This window comes from Durotheca rogersii (genome assembly GCF_024521655.1).
Source record: "Durotheca rogersii strain YMJ 92031201 chromosome Unknown GGS23scaffold_1, whole genome shotgun sequence".
In the NCBI taxonomy this organism is placed as follows: Eukaryota; Fungi; Ascomycota; class Sordariomycetes; order Xylariales; family Xylariaceae; genus Durotheca; species Durotheca rogersii.
Window position 1 is genome coordinate 813,250 of NW_026251232.1, and position 24,352 is coordinate 837,601.

Below are 24,352 nucleotides of genomic sequence, written 5' to 3' on the forward strand. Positions count from 1 at the left end.
CGCTATACGCATCATATATATAGGTAGGTATAGGCGCGCAAGCACGTAATCGGTTACGTATAGCTATAGGGTAAGCCCTGCCCTAGCGAGGGCTAATCGGGATATAAAAGGTACGTAAAACGGCTCTAAAAGGCTACGTAAATAACTATAATTTAATTAACTATTTACCCGTTTCTTAGATGGCTATATGGTAATACCTTATACGTTTCGTAAGCTTATTATTACGTTATTTTATTATTATTTAACTACTTACGTTACGGAAGTAATTAGGTAACGAAAGCTCCGATAAATAAGCGGCCTAGGGTAACCGTATAATTACGATTAACGGTAAAGAGAGGTTATCGATAAGCTAAACGATTAAATCGCGAGGATAGTTACGAGGATAACTACGAGATTATAAAATAAAGCGGCCGAAGAGGGAACCGAATAAGAGATTACGTAGGATATTACGTTAAAGGACCTCCGTAAGAAAATACGTAAGAAGCTATAGGAAGGCTTACGTAAAACGACCGAGTATATTAATTAACGTATAAATACCGTAAAATATCTCCTTAAGGAGATAATAACTAAGCTAAAAATAATAGGCGAATAACGGTAAGGAAGTTATCGCTAACCTTAATAAAACGTCGCCGATTTAGTAAAAAAAGGCGACTTTACCGACGCTAACGAAGGTAAGGATAAACCTTATATTAAAGACCTAAAAACTCCGAGGAAATTAAATAAATCGGCTATAAAAACTTAACGAGTCTACGGTAAGGACTACCGTAAGAGCCGCGAGGATAGCCGCTACTATCGTATCTCGCGTTTAGCCCGGCGTAAAAGCTACCGCCGCTAGGGCCGTAGCTTAAGTAACTTATTAGGAAGCTTTTCCGATAGTAATTCCGATTACGGTAAACGACGTAGCCGGAAAGTAAAGAGTAGGAATAGGGGTACCGCGTTTAGGAAGGACGGTAGGATTAATTAAAAGAAGTTCGTTTTTAACCCCGATAAGGACGCTTATCTTAAGGGAATCTCGAATTAAAGCTTATATCGGGATATACTTATGCTTTTTATAAAGGAGGTAAGGTATAAAGAAGGGATAGAACTCGACGAATAAAACGAAATATCCCTAGTAAAAGTAATCGCCGGAACCTACCGGAATTAACCCTTATAATTAATAACGGACGTACGTTTAAATATAAAGATACTAAAGATATTCGATTAAACCTATGCCTCTATAGGAAAGGCTCGTTAATAGGAATTATAGGAATAACTTATTAAAATAAAATACGACGGTAAGAACCCGGTAGAGTTTACGTCTAAGTAATAACTAACCGTTCGTTAATATATAGATACCGGCCTCGTAATCGACGAAGAATAATAAATTACGATATTCCTTAGCTATATATAAGATAAGGTAGTTAATTAGGTTAAGATCGTAAATACTATAACTAAAACGAAACTTATAAACCTATTAAACGTATTTAATAGCTTCCGCGGAAAGTTCCGTAATAAGATTAATAAGTATAAGGGTAATAAAAGTAACGACGGTAATAATAACTAGGTTAATAACGCCTAAAATAAGGAAAAGGATAAAAAAAAAAAGCCCTCGTAGAACTAATAAGGAAAGCCCCTTTGCTTTAATTATAAGGAATATAAGCATAAGGCTAAGAATTACCCGAAACCGCTAAAGGAACGAAAGAATAAGGGTAACGGCGGCGGTAATAATAACGGCGATAGCGCTCCCGGCGGATTAAGGAACGGTTCGAAATAACCGTCGACGTAATATATTACGTACGTACCGTATACGCTACCTTAATTCGGTTATTACGATAACGGAAACGGGGTATATCGAATAAAAATAAATACGGTAGAGCTCTTTAAGCTAATAAGCGCTTATAACGAATTACGCCGTAAGAAGGACCTTAAATAAAAGCCTATCCTTATTAACCCCGGTAATAACCTAACTATAACTAACCCGTTAAAAGGCGAGCGGCCCGTAAAGCCTTTAAGAATTAACTACGAAGTAAGGGCTAATGCTTATAAAGATTACCTATTCTTCGATATAAAAGCTAACGTTTACGTTACGAACGATTTAAAAGATCTAAACCTAAGAACGGTAGTAACGTTACTACCGGGTTACGTTATTAATACGGAAGAAAGCCTTATAAACGTTACGAAGATAAGTAAGGCTACTTATTACCTTACCGGCGACGACGGGGGATATAACCGAGCGTAATTAAATTATACGTTATTTATTAACTTCTTTTTAGTTAAGATCTTCTCGGGAGAGTTATTTTATCGTAGCGGAGGCTTGCTAAATAAAAATAACATTATAAATCCTAACGGGACCGTCCTAACGACCCTAAACCCTAAGAAACGAGGTTTCTTATTATGGAAATATAAAAAAGAGGAGCCGAAACTCCTCCCCTTTAAACGGTATTAAAAAGGCGCGCTAAGGTATTAATTCGATAAGTTTAACGAAATACTATAAGCGATATTAATATAGCTAAACGATAATATTATAAAGTAATTAATACTATAGCATCGCTACCTTTATTACCCTAATACGGAAAGACTTATATAAACTATTAAAAGGTCGATAAGGATCGACCTAGACCTAGTATTTATAAAAACGGTACCTTATTACGCGTATAATTAGGTAAAGATTATTAGGATACCCTCGAAGGATCCTTAGGAGCGTACTTAAACTCTTAAGGAAATTACTTAATGCGACTTCGGAAAGTTATAGCTTCTATCGATCGAAAACTACCGTTATTTTATACTAATCGTAAACGACGATAGCCGAAATAAAAAGTTTACCTAATATAAGTCTAAGGAAAAGGCTTAATAAGTATTAATAACTTACCTTACCCGAGTTTATTAGTTACTCGAGGTATTACCGAGCGTCCCGGATAAGAACCGGCGACGGATAAGAATATTACGCTTTAACGGCGGCCGAAAGTTCGGTATAAACGCTATCGAATAGTTCTATAACGAAAAGGATATTACGTTAGATATCTTTACGCTAAATAATTAATATTAAAACGGCGTAACGGAAAGAAGCATACGCTTCCTATAGAACGATACTAAAGTAATCTACGTTTAAATAAAGATCCCTACTTACTTTTAGGACTACGTCCTCGTAATAACGACGTATACGATTAATAGGACTAGCGTTTCGTCCGTAAAAAAGCTTACGCTATACGAGAAATTTATAAACGATATAGAGCTAGGAAAGAACCATAAACCTAATAACGTATATTTACGTATCGTCGGTAGCCGTTACGTAGCCTATATCGATAAGAATTATCGGGTAATTTCCGAGAAAATAAAACCACGTAAAGCCCGCGCCGTTTTTATAGGTTACGAAGGGGAATATAACTACCTAATCTAGCTCGTAAAAGGAGGTCGTTTCTTAAAAACGCCTTACGTTATCTTTTACGAAAAACTAAGAGACTCCGAAAAGGCCCTAGACTTAAGAAACGTCGTTAGGTCCTTACCTAAGTACGTTTAGAAACGGCTACGGTATCGGAAGAAGATCGCGGCGACTAACGTTCGTAATAAGGATAATAATATCGTCGACGAAAACGTTATAAACGAAAATAAAGGCAGAATACGCTTCCGGAAAGGACGCCCGAAGAAGAAACTACCTTAGATTTATATACTAAAGGTATTACTTAAGTTAGATAAGGTACGTTCCGCCTTAGCGCTAGGCGGCTCGTAAGAGAACGAGTTAAAGGAAGTATTTAAAGGCGAATAAAATACGCCTAAAATCGCGCCCCGAAAAAAGCTATGTTATATTAATACGCTTACTATCGTACCGTAGGAATAAAGCCATAAGTAAATAGCACTAATAACGGCGGGCCTATTTAAAATAAACGAAAACGAACCGCTCTTTAAAGAGGTAATAAAAGAATTAAAGCGTAATCTTTAAACCTAAGCCGTTTTTAAAAAGATCCGAGAGAACCTAGAACGTAATACGTTTAAGTTTATATAACTAAGCGAAGTAATTAACGGCTATCTTATCGACGCTAAATAAATCTTAAAGAAAAAGTTCTTATCTAACGGAAATTTCGATAAGCTAAAGGTACGAATTTACGCCCGAGGATTTACATAGAAAAAAGGCATCGATTATAACGAAACTAAGGCGATAACGGCGAGGGTAGTATTATAAAGAATGCTAATAGCGTTAACCGTTATTTATTAATAATATATCCTTTAAATCGACTTTATTACCGTCTATCTTAACGGGAAGCTAAACGAAAGGATCTTTATAAAGTAGTTCCCTATATTAAAGAAGTATTTCGAAGCCTATAAGAAAGAAAAATAAACCTATAATTACGACGAATCGAAGATTATCGAATTAATTAACCCGTTATATGGCTTAAAATAAGCTAAAGCCGCGTAATAATAACGTATAAAAGGCATCTTAAAGAAATACGGCTACGTTTTATTAACTTTAAACGACGTTATTTATATAAGACCCGGAATAGGAAACGTAATCGCCTCGTATATAAACGATTTCCTATTATTCGGACCTAAAGAGGAACGACTTTATAAGCTCGCGAATATAATTAAAGAGGAGGTTAAAATAATTAACCTAAGAAACGCTAATTAATTTTTCGGGGTCCGGATAAAACGATCGTCTCTTACGGGAAACGTCCGGTTCGATTAATAATAATATACGGAAAAGGCTTTAAAGGAGCTTAATTACGGCGATACGAAGCTATATCCGTTACCGTATAACCCGAAGAATCGGAACGCGGTCGTACCGAAAGAGGCTAACGATAAGGCCGACCTACGAAAGGTTTAAAAGTATACCTCGTTAGTAAGAAAAGCGAACTTTCCGGTATATATTACGAGGCCTAATATTAATTACGTAACCTCGACCTAAGCGCGTTTTATAAATAACCCCTTATGTTACGTAGCTGGCGAGAGCTAAGCTTAGGTTAATAGGTTATTCGTAAAGAAAGTAATGGAATGAGGGTAAGAAGGTATATATTAACTAACTAAAAAAGAAGGAAAGCTACTAGAGAGTATAGAGCGATCTATAGGTATATATAGTAGTACTTAGCTAGCTTAAGTAAGCTAGGTAGTTCCTACTAGGGGTATATACTTACGTAACATATCCCCTAGTTAAGCTTACGATAATAAGGTTAACTATAGTCCTTTGCTTACGATAATAGCCCAAGGGGTTATTCCCTAGTCTCGTTATACTTCGTTAAGGTTAATCGATTACTAGGTACCTTATTTCGGGCTTCCCTATATTCCCTTATCCGTATATATTCCGGTTTATTACTAATGGTATTTTCTCCTAAGTTATATATTCTTCGTACTCCTTACTTAATATTTCATAGTTTATTATAAATAAAAATAATTACTCGTATAATTATTCGTATAATTACTCGCTTTCGATTAAGCGGTAGTTAATTATATAGGTAATATAGTAGTAATAATAATAATACCTCTAGTATTAATACCAAGATTTAATCTCCTTTATTACTATCGCGCGCGCTCGCGCGCGTTACCTATACTAACCGATTTTACCGTTTCTCTTACGAAGGCGGTTAAGTATAAATATATCTAAGATTTCTCGCTTTTAAATTAAGCGTGCCTCTCTTTCTCCCTTTTTTTCCTAAGTTATTTATTATAGGTATATATTCCTAACTATAATTAAGTAATTTTATTTATTACGCGATCGTAAGCTAATATAACTAATAAAGCTTCGTTAATTTATTATCGTAAGGTAAGTCCGCTTCCTTTATAATTTACGTAAAGCATAGCTCGCGTATTATACGAATCGTAATATATTTTTATTAAGTAACCGTAAGATAATAACCTAGCTTATTACGATAAGGGTTATTATTTACGACTAATATATTATTCTTAGTATTAAAATATCCTAGGATAATAAAGCGATCGTTAGTTATTCTATATTAATAAATAAGAGGTTATTCGAGATAATCCGTTTATTACTTACTCGTTATCTACCGGTAATAATATAATACCGTAATTAACGATCTCTTAATATATCCGATACTTAAAAGCTTCGTAAGATAGTACTAACGCTTTAAGGTACCGTAGCCTCGCTAGAGTAAAGGATACTCGGCTTTTTTATCGCGAGCTTTTAGCCTACCTTCCGTATTCGTACGGAAGGTAGCGTTAAAGCTTCGGCCGGTAGCCTTATTCGCCGCGGAAGGATATCCTTTATTCCCGGGTCCGGGGCTTTAGTTATCGCTTAGCCCTTTAAGAACCCTTTTATCGACGAAAGCGACGTCGATATAATCGTATCTAACGCTTTAATATAACGTATCTAAGCCTTAGTTACTCGCGTTTTTTAAGATACCGTATCCCGAGTTATTAAGGTCTTTACCGACGAATCTTTTAAGGAGGAGTTTTCCGAGGAAGACTCCCTTTCCTTATACGAAGGAATAATCGAAAAGGGCGACCGCCCGGCTATATTAATTATTCGTAAGGTTCCTTTGCGTAAAATCCGAGCCTAAATTCGCGTATATTAGGTTACGTTTTCTAATAATATCGCCGTTACTCGCGTAACCTAAGCGACCGCTATTATTATTATACCGACCCGTAATAATATCGTAGAACGAGAACGAGGATAGGAACGAAACCGTAGCGCTTCTTCGGTTCCCGGAGTTACTACCGCCCTTATTACTCCCTTTAGCCCGGCCGCTCCGGCGGTTCTATTTAATACCTCCGTCGCGGTAGCCGCTCTTACTTTTATTACCGTCGCTTTAGGAATTACTTCGGTTATCCGTAATCGAAAGTACGGAACTCGCCGTATAATCCCTTATTTAAGCTACGTACGTAATACGGCTTAAAATAAATCTACTAAAGAATATTTCGATTTTCTTTAGAGTATCGGCCGCTATTACCGCTACTTATTCGGTTACGCCTACGTATCTTTATAAGTACTTTTATTTCCATACGTCGAGGTTTAAAGCTAATATTATATAGGGCCGACGCTTTAGTTTTATCGGTTATTTATTTTATCGTCGCTTATATTAAGGATTCTATCGATATATAAGCCTTATTCGGCGTTATTTAATACTCGCTAACGTTACTTATAAGCCTTTAAGCTCGTTACGATAATAAAAGAACTCCTAACCTTTTATTAGAATAAGGAATAAATACCCGCGGTTCCCGAAACCGCCGAGTCGCGACGAAGTATAACTAATTCCGGTTAATTTACTTAACTAAGCGTAAGTCCTTCGGCTACCGGATTATCGACCGCTTTTACCGTACCCGCTTTTAACTTTATACTTACTAGCCCTTTTATTATTTTAGCCGGTATAAGTAACGCTTTCGCCGGCCTATCGACCGTAATACCTAGCGTAGCCTTACCCGTTATCGCTTTCGAATAAGAGTTAGATATAAAGATAAAGGACGTTAAAGAAAGAAAAGGGGGAAAGGAAACTTCCGAAAACGAAGAGTAATCTTCTAAGGAAGTAATATTTAAAATCGCTCGCGCTTACGCGCTTATTTCTTTTAAGTAATACTTATACGAAGTATTATATCGATAAGCCGACCGCTTATACGAAGAAATTATTAAGTACTAAAACGAACCCGCCGGTATTCGTATCTTTCGTTAATCCGGCCTTACTTATTACTCCCGTAGTTAAGTTCTTTATCTTAAAGTAACCTTCCTATATTAAGATCTAAAAGTAATACGAGTTCGGTATTTAGCGGTAAAAAGAGCTATTTTTATATAGCGGTAATACTTTATACCTATATATTAATTAATTAAAGGGAGAATTTACGTACCGTTAGTACTTACGGTAACTCTTTAAGTATTATTATAATTATTTTTCCGTAAGCGTTTTATAGGTTAAATAATACTTTAAAATATTCGAACGATTAACGTAATAAAGCTTTCGTAAGTCCGTTTATTAATATTTAGTTAATAAGGAGGTAGATTACTTCGAAGGTACCCTTTTAGTACTCCTAGCGTAGCTATATATTTTATATATCTATATAACGTAACTTAGTATTAATCCTTTCTTTCTCCCTTATTATTAGTTTTATCGTTTACTAGTTATTACTATATACCTTCTAAGGTTCTCCTAGCTCTAGGGTAATATCCCTAAAGAAACGTTTAAGAGTTATCGTTTCCTTAGCTATATATTCTAATGCGAGTAGTTTAGCTTTAGTCGTCGATATTAATATTATATCCTAGCGAACGGCTCTTCATATAATCGGACCTTTAAATAAAGATATTACGTATTCTTAAAACGACTTTTTTAACTTAAAATCGTTTATAAATAAAGCGTTATTACTAATTAAGAGTACTTAAGCGCTATTATTCTTATCCTTATACCTTATACTAAGGAAGCGAGTAATATATAGGTATTTAATCGTTTAATTAATCGCTTTAAAGTATTAAGGTCTTAAATTAATTAAGAAATAGAATAATTAAAACGCTACGAAAGCGACGTTTAAGCGTATTATAATTACGCTATAAAGTAGTAACCCTACTTTCTCCTAATATTCCTTAACTTATTATTTCGAAGTAACGCTTATATACTTTACTAGCTCGGTAATTAATAGTAATATTATCGGAAACTAATTATTATCCGCTAATTTAAAGCGTTTAATAATCTTTTCGATATAAGCGTCGTATATTAAGGTTATAGTTCGTATTTTGCGATTACGTATTACCTTAATCCTTAAATATTATTTTACCGATCTAAGCTCTTTCGTCTTATAAATATCCTTTAACCCTTAAGCTACCTTTTATACTATCGCCTCTAAGCTTTTATGATTTATAATTAATATATCGTTTACGTATATTAATACGAAGACTTCTCGTTCTTTTATATAGAATAAATACGGCTTTTCTAGAGAGCTTTAAAGTCCCAGGCGGTTAAAGGTACTCTCGATCTCCTTAAACTAAAGTAGGGGTAAATCTCTAAACCCGTATACTACTCTTATAACGAAGGCGTATTTTCCTTCTTCCTTAAACCCGTTTAGTAACTCTATAGGTATAAAGTCGCTTTCCGGTCTTACTACGTTAAAGAACGCGTTTTTAATATTATACTAATTAACTTCGAGGTCGAATTAGGCTACGATAGCTATTATTATACGGAACGATTTCGCTACTAACGTAGTTACGTAAGTACTCTCGAATAACTCTTTAAGCTATAAATTTCCTCGCGTTATTAAGCGCGACTTATAAGTAATAAGGAAATTATCTTCGTCGAATTTATAATCGAAGACTTATATTAATAAAATTAGCTTTATTTTTATCCGTTTACGATTAATAATACGCTATATTTTAATACGTAGGAAGGCCTTAATCTTAGATCTAGCGTTTTCTTTAAATCGCTTTCCTAATAAATACTTATTTAAGTTCTTTTATATCTTTAGCGGTTTAAGTAAATCGTCGCGGTAAATTCTTATCTTATTAAGCGATACGTTTAATCGCTCGGCCTTCGTTTAATTAACGGTTATTACGAAAACTAAGTATAGCGTAATATATTTATCGTAGCTCTTTACTTACTATCCTTTTAATTAATTAAGCTAAAAGGTTATTACGAAGTCGAGCTAGCGATTTCTTAAAAGGTTATTCTTAGCCGTTAGGTTATCCGATATTACATAGACTTTAATACTTAAGCTATTTATTATTCCATTTCTTTCCGGGCTTTCTCCTTTCTTTCTTCTACTATAACGAATAATAGGAAGATAGACCTTTTTTTTACATTACTTACGCTAAGTAATTTATGGAAATAAACTATATTACTCCTTTTCTTCGGAGGAAGTACGCGTTTTTTTAATTAATTACTCTAGAGGCTATTCCCGAGTATCTATTCCGTCGGCGAAGTATACTCGCCGCTCCGGACTTTCGGTACTTTTACTAATAACCATACCTAACTTTAGTTACTTTATACTCCTTATCGGAATACTCTTATTTCCCGTAGCTTCCGTAGGTACGACTAAAGTAAGTCTTAAATTCGGGAGCCTATAAGGTATATCCGCTTCTTCGTTTAATTTCTCCTAGGTTTCCGCTTCGAGTTATTCTTATATTTCCTACTCGATTAATTCGAATAATTTTATTACCTCTTGCGGTTATTCGTTTTTAAACCTAGCCGTTTCGTATTTTAAATTATCGGAATCTATTTCTAATTCTTCTTTTTCTAGAGGCTGCCTTATTCCCGAGTTAGGACCGGCGGACTAAGTCGTATTTAGATCCTAATTACTTAAGGTAGGCTCGCTACCTCCGAGAGGAGTTAGCTCGCTACTTAGTTCTCGATTAAATAATACGAACGAATCCTATAGGTTTAATACTTCGATAATTAATTAAATAACGTTATTACTTATACGTATCGAAAGATTTATTCGATTAATTTCTTTTCGTTTAAGTTATTAAGCTTTTAACTTATTTATTTAGCTATAAAACGTTTCTTCGTTAAAGATTATATCCTTAGTTAGGATTACTTTACCTAACCTAGAAACCTAAATTCGGTATAGGTTACTAATATAATATCCTATTAAATACCCGATATAAACTCGTAGGTTTACCTTAAACCCTCTCCTATTAAGATCCTAAGTACGTTTTCTTATTAAAGGATACGCGCGATACCCGTATATATAAATATAGTTCTAATCCGGTCGTAGGTCGCTCGTTAATTTCCTTATTACTTCTAGAGTATATCATTTAAAGTACTACTTAAACTAAGTATTTAAGAGCTCGTAAGGTATACGAAGATTATAAGCTTAATTAGGGCTAATATTAATTAGATATACCGCGGCTTTAACGGTTTCCGGCTATAATTTCTTTAATAGCCTTACTTTAATCCTTATTTTAATCGATTTAACGATAATAATTTATCTAGTTCTCTTATTCCTACCGGTTAACTCCTTAGTATTAACCGGCGGGAGTTCGAAATTAATGCCTTCTTTTACTACCTAGATCTTATATCCGGACATACCTTTAATACTTATTATTAAACGCTCGTTATCGTAGCGTATCTTATAAATTAAGAATCGGAATTACTTCCGAACCTATCTTTTAAAAAGTCGAAGAGTTCTTATTATTAATAAACCTTACTTACTTTCTAGGGTCTTAACCTATAATATTCCGTTAAATTTATCCCTAATTACGATAAACTACTTAAATCCGTCGTAACCTTCCGAGTAGTTAAATAAATCCTAATATACCTTCTAAAAAAAACGTAGCGAGCGATATATTAATAAACGGCGCGAGATTACTCTCTTACTTATCGCTTAACTATAATACTCGTACTTAATTATAGGTATATCGTTAATCTTAACGTTCCGGGCGTTTTTAACGAGGGCTCTAAGCGCCTTAAGACTAAAATACCTTACTCGCTAGTACTAGAATACCTCGGAGTCTTCTTTCGGTTTAATAATATTTTTCGATCTTTTCTACCGGACGTTTCTTTCTAGGAAATAAGGTATTACTACGATCGACGCTACGCTACGTAGAATACTCGATAGTATTATAAATGGTATTACGGGTAGAACTTACGAATAAGAAAAGAACTACTTAAATTCGAAAAAGATTAGGTTAAAGCGTCGCTTTAGCTTCCTTACTATGATACTTTTCTCGAGGGTTCTATTCTTTAAAGTATAATCTAAACCGTAAAACTAAATACCTATACTACGAAGTTTCGCTTTAAAGATAATATTAACGTAAAAATCTTTAATAAATACGACGTCCTTAAGCTTTAAATTAAAGGCAGGCTTACCGGATTAATTTAAAATATACTTTTCGATAATTCTACGACCCGTATTAATAATAGAAAAGCTCGTAGTATTAGTTTCGATCGTTTATCCGTCTCTAACGGGAACGAATAATCCCTTTATTAAAAGATTACGATTATTAATAAGGTAAATTATTCTATAGTTATCGAAGACGGTACTTTCCGATAGTAGGTATCGGATTAGGTCTATAATAAAGTAGATCTTAATCTAAATAAATAGGTATATAGTACGTAGGTCGATTACTATTACGTTAATATTAATTAGCTAGGTAGTAGCGTTATTTCCTCCTTCGTTCCCGGAGCGATTATTAGGTATATTATTTACGGAAACGTCCTACCCCTAGCGGTTAATCTAGTTTCGGAGCTTAGCGTATTTAAGTAAGTCGTATTTAGCCTTAATTTTTCGTATAATATTAGCCGGGATCGGCTTTAGGTTACGTATAGTTTAACTAGTAACGGACTTTTATAGAATTCTATAAAAGCGAGTTACTTATAAATATGGTTTACCTTTAGACTTATAAAGGCATTCGTAGCTCGTTAGTTTTCCTTAGCCGTTATTATTAATTAATTTCGCTTCTAGAGTCGGTTCTTAATAAGCTATTACGAAAATTTTATAACCTAATTTACCTTTTTACTTATTCTCGGTAGCGAAAGCGTTAAATACGATGCTTAATTATTTAAGGGTCTTTAGTTATTCGCCGAATTTATTAGCTTTAATAAGAATAATTAATACCCGTATAGCTTAGTCGATTACGATCTTAGCTTTAATTACTTCGAGGAAATCCTTTGCTCCTATAACGCCCTTAATCTTATTAATATAATAAACGCGAACGCGAAAGAAGGCGTATTATTATATAGCGTAAAACTACTCGGGACTATAAGTACCTACCTTTATTCTTTAAAGTACCTTACGATATTCTCGTTTAACGAACGTCTTAATAGTAGCTTCGGTAGGAGTAATTTACTTACGGAAGATCTTTACGAGGTTTTAAATAGTCGGGTCGAGATCTAGGAATTATATTTCTATATTAACTACCTTAAGAAAGCCTATAGAAACGGAAGCGAGAATCTAGCTATAAAGGACCTTATATTACTTACTAATAGCTATAACCTAAGCCTCGATCGTTATTTATTAGGAAACGAGCTTATTATACGCTACCGTTTATTACTTTCGAGTTCGTACCTTAGGCCTTAGTAATTAATCTCCTCGGTCTTCGGTTAGGATCGACGCTTATTCGTAGACGGCTTTCTTATAGTTTTCTTTAAGAAGTTCGTTCTTTTAAGTAATATATTCCTTAAGAATACTTATTACGATTCGAGTAGCGTTAAACTTAACTCCATCTAGATTAACGTCTTTCTAGATACCGAATTAAGTAGCTATCGACTTCAGCGTTAGGAATTAACGTAGCTACTTATCGTAAGCTCGTAAGTAAACGTTAACTAGAATCTTATCTAAGGAGAATTCGGACGTATTAGTCGTTATAGCGAAATAAGTAAGCGACTATCTAAAGCTAGATGCGAGAGTAAAGTACCGGTATTAATACGTAGATTAGGAGAGCTACGTAGGTACTAAGGTTACTTCTTAAGAGCAACGGAAGGTGGGAAGAAGAAGGTAAATTAACTAACTATTTAAGAAGGAAGGAGATTAATAAAGGAAATGCGAGCTACCTATATATAAACGATAAGAAGCTACGAGTTATGTTATATAAGCGAGCTAGGAGTTATATTAGGTAAGCGAGTAACTCGAGAAGAAGTAAGGAGCTATATATAAATAGCTCTTTATATAATATACCTCCTAACTAGGCTCGCGATAGCGAGCTTAGCTAAATAATAATAATAACTTAGCCGAAAGGCTTGCGATAATTAGCTTAGTTATTCTTTTAATTAAAGTCCTAGGTTAGTTCGAGCCTTACTCGCCTTGCTAGCTTTCCGGGGTAATATATTCGTCGCTTTAATTACTTACGCCTCCATTTAATACTCCTAATAGCTTAAAGTATCCTTTTAATTAGCTATTATATTAACTCTTCCTAATATCCTAATAAAAGAGATATATCGTAGCTTTTAATTAAGTATATTTATTATATTCGTTATACGCTCGCGAGGGCTTTTATTACTTCGCTTTATATTATTATTATCGTACGCGAATCCTCTCGTAGCTTTACTAGATTAATACCTAGTAACGCTCCTCCTTATACTTAAGCTTCTATACTATAAGAGAAAAATCTCTTACTCTTTCGTAATAGCTCTCTCTCTCTTTTCTTTTCTTCTATAGAAGTATATTTAAAGTTAACCCGATACGCTTCTTTTTAATTCCTTATCGCTTTCGATTACGTATATAACCTATATATTACTTTATCCGCGCGTATTTCATTTAAGTAAGTTATCTCTTAATTACGGTACTTCCTTACTATCGCTTGCTATCGTAACGAACTTATAATAATATATTAACGTAAGCTATATATTAATATAATAAGCGCGAAGAATAAGATAAGCTTACGCTTTAGTAATATTAATACGAGTATAAGTAATTAGAAGCTAATAGTTCGATAAAATGTCCGACCGTTTTAACTCTTACGAGATCTTTACTAGTATCGATAGCGTAGTTAAGATATTAAGCGATAAAATAAATTAATTCCGTAACTACGCCTAAATATTCGTCGAAAAGCGAGCTTAAGGCCCCGCTATATCCGATTAAGGTCCGGCCGAGTACGTAAAGCTAGTTACTTAATCTACCGTAATAAAGGGAGCTATCGCTATCCTAAATATTTCCGCGGCCGTTAAAACTACTTTAGTTATTACTTCTAACGCCGCCGAAAAGCGACGTAATATATTCTTCGACGTTACTATCGATCGCCTAAATAGCTTTACCCGCGATATCGCGGTTAATATATATATCTCGGTAGTTATTATAAGTAGCTTCCCTTTTAATACCGGTATTAATAATTTCTTTATATACCGCGATAGGAAAGAATAATTTATTTACCGATATATAAATTAATTCTTATATTATAATTATTATAAGTTATAAGCCTTTAATTAATTATTTATTCTAAATTTCCGACCGAGGTTTAGTTATAATATAAAATATTATAAAATTACGCTTCCTCGAGCGTCGTATAACCCGCCGTATCCCTTCGTTTCCTAGAGCCCTTTCCGTTATACTAGAGCCTAAGGCCGTATCTCGTAAGCGGGCTTATAAGGAAAGTAGCTTTAAAAGTAAAGCCCGTAAATAACGAACCCGTTATATTAAACGAAAGTAAGTACGTAAAGATCTAAAGCGAGAAAGGGTCCGTCGCGTTATTCGTAAGTACGGGACTATAAAGTTAAATAATAATAATAATACTTCCGAGTTTATACCTCGGGACGTAAAAACTACGGATAGTTTTATAAAAAGCGATTCCGGAAGCGACTTAAAGGTAGTTATTTAAGTTACCCCGGGATTCCGCTAGGCGTTTATTATTATAACCGAATAAAAGCTAATAGTCGCTCCTATTTCGAAAGCCTAAGCCGCCGCCGTATTAATAGCTCCTAAGGAAACTATTAGTAAATACCGAATACTTATTAAACCGTCGCTATATATATTAGGTATTCTTACGAAAGCTCGGAACGGGAAGGATAATTCCCCTGCTATTATTACCGCCGTCGCGCCGACGCTTATTCGCTTAACGAAAGCCGGCGGCCTTTTTTCTCTTTTAAGCTACGGATAGCCTAGTAATCGTTCGTTTATCGTTAACGATACTATACCGAATCTAGGGAAGCGTTATCGCGTTAGCGTTACTACCGTTTCTATTCTTATTCCTAGCTCGGTTCCTTTTTCTATATTCGCGCTTAAAAAATAAGCTTCTAATAAAGGTAGCTCTTTTAAATTCGAAACGGTTCCTATCGTTATTCCTATTATTACCCGTTAGTTAATTAAATTAAGCTTTATCCTTATTATTCGCGCTTCTCGAAAGCTTTTAATACGATTTAATTCTTAAGGAGCTACCGAATTATCGCTTACGTTTAAAGGAATCGGTCGAACTACCCGAGCTAATAATAATACTTCCTCGTTATTCCTCGTTATTATTAAGAAGTACGGCCCGCGTAACGATATTCCTTATTATTAGTATATTAATAGCGCTATATAATATCGCTTAACGGAAAAGTATTTCTAATTTCTAGCTTTTATTAATCGTTACTTACGTTATTCGCGTAACTACTTTTACGTAGCTTTATAAGTATCTCTTAAAGCTATATAAGATTTTATCGAAAGCTAATTAATTATAATTACCCTCGCGTTATACGTCTTACTTAGCGGCTTATCGCCGCTTAAATAACCGACCCTAACTTTAAGGTAATAAGTTCCGAGCTTTCTTTATCGTAGATTACTTTTCTAACTATATTACTCTAAACTACCGCTTTCCGCGAAGAAATAAAGGAGCTACTTCGTTAGTATTATCCCGAATAATAACGTTAGCTTATATTACCGCTTATTACCGAATCGTTACGCGGATAAGCGACTACGGATACTTTCGCCTAGAACGATAGCTTTCTTACTAAACGTAAATAGGTTTTAATTCCGACCCGTCTCCTTCGTAGCTCTCGTATTCGCGGTAATCGCGTCCGTAGCAGGGTTAGCCGATAACGCGCTACCCGTACTCCTCGCCGATTTATTCGTTTCCGTTAAAATATATAGGTTAGTATTAAACGAGAAGCTATTTCCGCCTAAAGCTTTATTTCCGTTATTACTAACCCGGATATTATTAGATTAAGCTTCGAATAATTATATACGGTTTAATAATAATAAAACTAATAATACCCTAGCTCCGGTTAAGTTAAGTAATCTAAAAAATAAATATAACCTTAGTTTAAGTACTAAAGCCGGTAGCTCTAAAGGTCGTTAGGTTTTCGGGAGCTTTAAGAATATTATACTAGCTTTATTATATAAATTAGCTCTTTCGTTAAGGAAAGAAGTCTTATTACGCGTAGATTCTTTTTAGATTAATACCCTTACGTCGTTCTTCGAATAAAGTATATTATTCTAAGTTAATTCTTCTTATAATTAAACTAAAATCCTACGTTACTTTCGTATTATTTAAGAGCTTTAATATCGTTATTTCTCCTTTTATATCTTAAAGGTTAAGTAACGATTTAAAATACTCGAATAATTAACGAAAAAGAGCTTTAATTAATTCATCCGCCGATATTTATCCTATAGGTAAATAAAGTACCTCGAAGGAGCCTTTTTATCGCTTTTATCGGAACTATAAGTATTATATATTTATATAACGGAGCCTTATATTAATTCTTTCCTTATCTTTTACGATTAATTTAATGGTTTATTAATTATCGCTATAGATTATTTATAGCTTTCCTAGATTTAAAGTAATATCCCTAAAGAAGCGTTTAAGAGCTATCGTTTCCTTAGCTATATACTCTAATCCTAAAAGCTTAGCTTCGGTTATCGACGTCGAAACTATAGCTTAGCGAATTACCTTTTATATTATCGGGCTTTTAAAAAGCGATATAATATAGCCTTATAACGATTTTCTAATTTCTAGATCGTCTACGAAAGAAGCGTCGCTAGCGATTAATAGCGCTTATATACTATTATTCTTACCCTTATACTTAATATTAAGGTAACGCGTAATATAAAGGTATTTAATCGCTTAATTAACGGCTTTTATATATTAAGGTCCCGGATTAATAAGGAAGTAAAAGAATTATAACGTAATAAAGGCTACGTCCGGGCGGATTATAATTACGCTATAAAGTAACGACCCTACTTTTTCTTAATATTCCTTAATTTATTATTTCGACGCGACGCCTATAAATTTTATAAGCTCGATAATCGGTAATAGTATTATAGGGAATTAGTTATTATCCGTTAAGTTAAAGCGACCTACGATCTTCTCGACGTAGGCGTCGTATACTAAGGTTATCGTCCGGTTTTCGCGATTACGTATTATCCGAATTCCTAAATATTAACTTACTAGCCTTAGTTCTTTTATTATATAGGTAGTTTTTAACCCTTAAGCTACCTTTTAAGCCATAGAATCGTTACTCTTATCGTATATAAGTAATAAGTCGTCGACGTATATTAATACGAATACTTCCCTTATTAATATATAAAATATATATAGCTTTTCCGGAAAGTTCTAAAGTCTTAAACGGGTAAGGATACTCTCGAGTTCCTTAAACTAAAGTAAAGGTAAGTCTCGGAATTCGTATATTACTCTTATAACGAACGCGTACTTCCCCTTTTATTTAAATCCGTTTAATAGCTCGATTAGTATTAAGTCGTCTTCCGGTCGAGCTACGTTAAGAAAAGCGTTCTTAATATCGAATTAATTTACTTTAAGATTAAAATAAACCGCGACTATTATTATTATTCGGAAAGATTTTATTACGAGTATTACTATATACGTTAATTCGAATAACCCCTTCGGAAGGAGATCTCCTCGCGTAACTAAACGCGATTTATATTTATCGAAATAATTATCTTTATCGAATTTATAATCGAAAACTTACTTTAACGGTATTAATTTAATTTAAATTTAGTCGCAATTAATAACTTTCTAAACCCTAGCGCTTAGGAAAGCGTTTATCTCCGACCTAGCGTTTTCCTTAAAACGATTCCTTAAGGGATAGCTATTAAGCTCTTTTTACGTTTTTAAGAGCTTAATTAATTTATCGCGATAAATTATTATCTTACTAAGCGTTACGCTTAATCGCTCGGCTTATACTTATTTAAAGGTAGCTATAATAACTAAATATAACGTAATAAAAGATTAATCGTCTTACGTTCCGTCGAGCTAATTAAGTAAGAATATAGAAGTAAATTCGTATTAGTTACGGTCGTTCGATAGGTTAATTAACCTATTCGAAGCTATACCCGATATAAAGGCGCCGGTATTAATCTATTCTTTATTTAAGCCCTTCCCTTCGGGACTTTCTCCTCGCTTCTTCCGGTTATAACGCATAGCTAGGGAATATATTTTACGGTTATATTTCCTCCGCTCTTTTTTAGATAATAAAAATAAACTTATTAACTCGCTAAGCTCGGATTAAGCGGATTACTTTCGATTCTAAGGGGTACTAAGCTCTTTATTAATCGTCGCTCCGTTAGAATAATATACTACCCGATCGGTATTAGTTTCTACGTAATTCTTCGTTACGATACCTCGCTTTAATCGCGAAGGGCTTCCCGTAAAAGCCCTCTAGCCTTTAAACGATCCCGAAGGAAACTTTAGTATTAACCTAAGACTTAAAAGCCTATTAGGTTAATCCGATTTCTCCTTACTCCCCCGCTTCGTTAGCTCTAAAGCTTAGGATTCCGCTTCTAGTTACTCTTATATCTCTTTTTCTTAATTAAATGGTTCTAAGGATTTCTCTATAGATTAAATCGGAACGTCTAGAAGTATTTACGGTCGATCGTTTAATAATTAATCGTTTATAAATCTAACTTTCTTCTGGATTAAAGTAACGGATTCTCCTTTTTCCGGAGCTTTCTCCGGTTTAGGTTTACCTACCCCCGAATTCGGGTTAATAAACTAAGTTATATCTAAACTATCGCTCGGAATAAGCTCGTTACTCCTAAGTTAAAGTAACTCGTTAATAAACTCTATAATAAAGGAAACTTACGAATCCTAAATATTTAAAGCTTCGATAATAACTTCCGTTATATTATTAATAACTTTACCCGTAAGGTCGATTCGGTCTAGCTCCTCTTAAACGAGCTTTTCGGTTTATAGCTCTTCGGATTTATCGTAAAACGTTTCTTTATTAAAAACGACGTCTCTAGTTAGTATTACTTTTCTTAGTTTAAGAACCTATACTCGGTATAAATTAAATATATAATATCTAACTAAATAACCGACGTAAGCTCTCGGTTTAACTTTAAACCCTCTTCTATCGAAATCTTAAACGCGTTTTCCTAATAAAGGATACGTACGATATCCGTACGTATAAATTCCGTACTAATTTAGCCTTAGGTCGCTCGTTAGCTCCCTTATAAACGTAAGTATATACTATCTAAAGTAAACGGTAAACCAAGTATTAAGTAATTTATAAAGCAAACGAAGATTATATATATAACTCGGGCTTATATTTATTAAATATACCGTAGCCTTTACGCATTTAAGCCATAGCTTCTCTAGAAGCCTTACTCTTATCCTTATTTTAATCGATTTAACGATAATAAACTATCTAGCTCTCTTACCCTTACTAATTAACTCTTTAATATTCGCCGGTAATAACTCGAGATTAATACCTTTTTCCCGAGCCTAGATTTTATATCCGGTTAGGCCTTTAATCCCGATTACTATTCGTTCGTTATCGTATCGGAATTTATAAATCGAAAAACGGAACTATCGTCGTACTTATCTTTTAAAGAATCGAATAATCTTCGTAATTAAATAACCTTATTTACTTTTAAAGGTTTCTACCTAAAGCATTCCGCTATATTTATCTCTAATAACGAGCATCTATTTAAAACCGTCGTATTCTTCCGGAAAGTTAAATAAATCTTAATATATACGCTAAAAAAAGCGTAGCGAGCGATATAATAATAATCGGCGTAAGATTACTCTCTTACCTATCGTAAGCCTATAATACTCGTACTTAAGCGTAAGTATACCGTTAATCTCGATATTCTAAGTATACTTTACGAATACTTTAAGCGCCTCTAAGCCTAAGTACCTAGCTTTAAGGTACTAAAGTTACTCGGAGCCTTCTCTCGGTTTTATTTAATTTCTCGATTTTCTTTATCGGGTCTCTTTTCCCTTAGTCGTCGGAATAATAACGAGCGATACTACGCTATATAGTATTATTATAAGCGTACGTAGCGGTATTATAAAAAGAACTTACGAATAAACGAAAAACTACTTAAATTTAAAGAATATTAAGTTATAACGACGTTCGAGCTTTCTTATAATAAACCCGTTCTTAATCGACCCCCGGCGAAGAAAGTAATTAAAACTATAGTACTAAATATTAATAGCAAGAAGCTTTACTTCGGAAATAATATTAATATAAAAATCTTTAACAAAAATAACGTCTTTAAGCGTAAAGTCGATCGTAAGCTTACCCGATTTATCCTAAAGGTAGTTCTTAATAACGCGTATACTAATACCGGTAATAGAAAAGCTCGTAGTACTAGCTTCGATAGTCTACCCGTCTTTAGCGGAAGCGAAGAAGCCTTCGATTAATAAATCCCGGTTATTAATAAAGTAAATAGTTCCGTAGTTATCGAAGATAATACTTTCGGAAAGGAAGTATCGTATTAAATCCATAGTAGAAAATATCCCTACGCTAAAGGTTATATAAATAATATATAAATCGATTATCGTTACGTTAATATTACCGGATTACTTATTATTTTTATTACGCTTATTCCGAGGTAGGTTAGTTCCGGAGGAGCTACCTTAATTAAGAGCGGTAACCTTTTATCCGTCGCTCTTAATAAAGACTCGGAATAAAGCAAAGTCGCTTAAGTTATACCGCTATTTAATAATTAATTTTACGTCGTCGGGTATATATAAGATTTATCGTAGCGTTTTACCGGTAATAGCGAATTAAAAGTTAACGTATATTTCCGGAGCTTAACGGTATTATTTATTATATAAATACTTATTAGCTCTAGCGTTATCGGTCGAGCTATTAAAGCTACTAAAGCTACTAACGTTAATCGCTCCGGCTTTATATCCTAAAGTAACTCTTTAATACGTAGCTAAAATATAAAGACCTAATTTACCTATCTTCTTATCCTCGGAAATAAAAGCTCCGAGTATTTTACTTAATTTTATAAGGAAAAATAGCTATCGTTTAAGCCGGTCCGCCGTAATTAATTTAATAATTACGCGAATAGCTTAATCTAAAGCGATTTTAGCTTTAATAACTTCGAGGAAGTCCTTTGCTTCGAGTACGCCTCGGATTTCGTTAATGTCGTAAGCGAAAGCTCGGTAATAAGCGTTATTCTAAGTAGTAAAGAATTACTTTCCGTAGAAAATACCCGCCTTTACCTTTTATAAGACCTCGCGGTATTCCTAGCGAACGAGCGTTTACATAATAATAAAGGTAAGAGCGAAATAATCGCGGAATAATCTTACGGTATTCTAAACGTTCGGTTTAAGTTCTTAAGCTTTAAGTTATATACCGACGAACTCGAAATAATTAATAAAGACCGAGGATATAATTTAATAATAAAAAGCTCGGTAACTTTTACCGGCGATAATAACTTAAGATTCCTAAGAGCGACTTTATTCGAATAATTACTTATACTCTTCGATAAAAAGGTAGCGCGGGTTTTTAATTAAAGCTTTCGGCTCCTCCCTACGAGTCTTAGGATCTTTTTCGACCTATTCGTAAAAAGCTTAAAGGTATTACTTCCTCGTTCGCTCCTTTTCCTAAGTAATAAATTCTTCGAGCGATAGAAGTATCGCCGAGCTTAGCTTATAATCGTTTACATTAAGATTAACATCCTTCTAAATATCGAATTACTCGGCGTAATTTTAAAAAGTAATAAACTATCGTAAATATTCGTCGAAGTTACGTAGGTTAATATTAATAAATAGCTTCTTAATAAAGAAGTTTCCGCTAGTACCCGTTATTACTATAAATATATTACTCGAGAAGAAAACGAAAGCGATATTTAAAAGAAAAACGATTAATCGAGAGATTAAAGAGATAGAAATAAATAATAAGATTACTCGGAAGCTTATATAATAAGACCTTAGTTAACTTAACTCCTTAGAAGGGCTACCGGGCTTATAATTAATACGTAGATTAAAAGAGCTACGTAGATACTAAGGTTACTTCTTAGAAGTAACGAAAGGTAGGAAGAAAAAGGTAAATTAACTAACTATCTAAGAAGAAAGGAGATCAACAAAGGAGATACGAGCTACCTATATATAAACGATAAGGAGCTACGAGCTATATTACATAAGCGAGCTAGGAGCTATATTAGGTAAGCGAGCAACTCGAGAAGGAGTAAGGAGCCATATATAAGTGGCTCTCTATATAACAGGTATGGAAATAAAAAGGAAGTACGATCGTAAGATCTAAAAAATAAATAAATATATTACTTACTTACGCTAGAATAACCTAAGTAATAATAGCTCCTTAAAAGTACCCCGGACTTATAACTATTACGTAGCTAGCGAGAACTATTACGGTTTTAAGAGCTATTCGCTGGGTAAAAGCCGTATGATAATAAACTAAAGCTAAACGAGGAGAAAAAGAAAGAAAGTATACCCTATAAACCGCACTTACGATAGCTAGCCTTATCCGCCGTAGGTATTAATTACGTACTAAGCCTTAATATTAGCTAGGGCCTTACTATAGGCATAGCCTATTATATAAGGTCCTCTTCCGGAAAAAAAAAGTACGCCCTGCCGCCCTTTTCTTCGGCGTTTAGCCCTAATAACCTAACCCGTTTTTTTCCGCGCGCCTTAGGATACGTACCGCATCCTTAAGTGCTACCTCCGTTCCCCGGGATACGCTACTCGTTCCCCGGGTTACTAATTCCGCTACCTAAGGTACTAATATATCCCTAGGCCTCCTTCCGTTCGTACGTTTCCCGGGGTATTAATGCCCCCCGGGTATAGCCTTATTCTCCTTTTCCTTCCCGGCGGTTATACTATACCCTAGGGTCTCCTCCTCTTCCTCCGTTTCCTTCCCGGGGCCTTTCGTTTCCCGGGGTACTACGCCGGGCGCCTCTAGCCCCCCGGCGCTCTTCCCCCGGGTCCTATTCTTCCCCGAGATCTCCTCCTCTCCCTCCTTATCCTCCTCCTCCTAGGGTATTACCGGCGCTCCGGGTATTATCTAATCCCCCGGTATACTATTCCCCTAAGGCCGCCGTTTCCGTCTCCCGGGTTACGTTATCCGCTTCCCAGGCTACTATTTTCGTTCCCCGGGGTATTACTATTCCCCGGGGGCTACTAGTCCCGATCCTCCTATTAAACCGTAAAGCTTTAAAGCCCTACGTACGAAGTCGCTATTATAAGGCGCTTACTAGGTCTAGCCTAGCTCCCGTAGCCACGGAATCGTCGGTCCGTTTACCGCCGTTTAAAGACCCTCGTCTATCTTCCGCTAGCGGAGCTAAGGGCTCCGCCTAAGAGCGTACTAAGGCGCGCTCTCCCGTCTACTACTAAAAGGCCTAGGCCTCTCCTACCGTTTAAAGGCCAGGGGCCTATCCTTCCGTTTAAAGGCTAGGGGCCTATCCGTACTACTAGCGGAACCGCGAGGCTCCGCCGGGGAACGTACTAAGGCACGCCGTCCCTATTCGTTTAAAGACTATCGTTTATCGTATACCGCTAGCGGAGCTAAGGACTCCGCCTAAGAGCGCGCGAAGGCGCGCCCTCTCGTCTACTACTAGCGCCGCTAGCGCCTTTATCGAAGTACTATTATCCTATTATCCTAGCGTAACCTATCGTTTCGTCGCTATTCTAACGCCGTTCCTTCCTTATATTACGCCTCGGGCGTTCTTAACTCGTCGACGAACGCTATGCTCCAGCGCTCTACCATCTTTCTCCGGAAAAAAATTTTCCGCCGTTTTTAGCCGTATTTTTCGTCGTTCTTATTTTAAAATTACCGTTTAAATCTACGTTTTCTCGGGTTATCGGTCGTTTCTTCGGTTATCTTATCGGTCC